Source organism: Cebus imitator, unplaced genomic scaffold, assembly GCF_001604975.1.
Source record: "Cebus imitator isolate Cc_AM_T3 unplaced genomic scaffold, Cebus_imitator-1.0 Scaffold721, whole genome shotgun sequence".
NCBI classification, from domain to species: domain Eukaryota; kingdom Metazoa; phylum Chordata; class Mammalia; order Primates; family Cebidae; genus Cebus; species Cebus imitator.
In genome coordinates, this window is record NW_016108036.1 from 57,916 (window position 1) to 58,845 (window position 930).

Below are 930 nucleotides of genomic sequence, written 5' to 3' on the forward strand. Positions count from 1 at the left end.
GTTTCAAAAATAACAAGATATGGCAAATGCCAAGCCTCTGAGCTGGGAAGAATCTAGAAGTGTGTGAGGGACTGGATGAGGGGAACTGGAGTACGATGGGGATGGAGAGGCAGGCTGGCATCATGCCTGGCGCATAGTAGGTGCTGCTACAATGCTCATCTTCATCTCCGGTGCCCGACACAGGGAAGAAAGGGCAGAATTGAACTGTCTGAAGCTCCCTCTTGCTGGGGCTTCCTGGGATCCCTCCAAGGCATTCAGAAAGGACAGTCCAGGGCCCCATCCTTGCCTCTTCCATGGCTGTGGCTGGTTTGGTGGGGTTGATGGCCAATGGTCACATATTTATTTAGGGCTTCATCAGCCACAACCCAGAAGGAAGCAGCAAACTGTCCACCTGGCCACTCACATCCTCTTACCCCACAACGCAGGGGGCCCTCAGTCACGCTGAGCAGCATAGGGCCCTTCAGAAGCTGTATGGGTCTGGAAGAGGTGTGGTAGGAAGAGCCCCACAGTGCCCAGGACACACACAAACACGAACACCCACAGGAACAGCCAGTCCACCACCATAGCCACATACTTCCAGTCCTCAATGACCTGCAGGCAGACAGAGGGGCTGGTCACAGGTGCCAAGTACTGGGGTTCCTCCTTTCCCGAGTCAGGCCCTTACTATCTGGCCAGGGACTTCACAGGCCATGCATGGAACTGCATAATAGGCGGGCCTCTCAGCTGGGCCGCTCTGAGCCTCTGGCTGTCCCCCACTTCCACCCTGCCTGTCCCCCACAGCACTGCAGGGCCAATGGGAACTTGGGCTGTACAGAAAAGTTGGGAATGTGAGGGCTTGTTAATGCCATATATTGTGATTTGAAAACCCAAACTGGTTATACATAGGAGATGGGGCCTAAGGATCTCAAAGCTCCATCTTCTCATTTTCAC

The 930-nt window shown here is 54.3% G+C and overlaps 1 pseudogene; it reads right to left on the bottom strand.

Annotated features, from left to right (window-relative positions):
• Positions 1-6: 6 nt before the first annotated feature.
• The window catches only part of LOC108296512, an 18,307-nt pseudogene continuing 17,383 nt past the window's right edge, over positions 7-930 (bottom strand).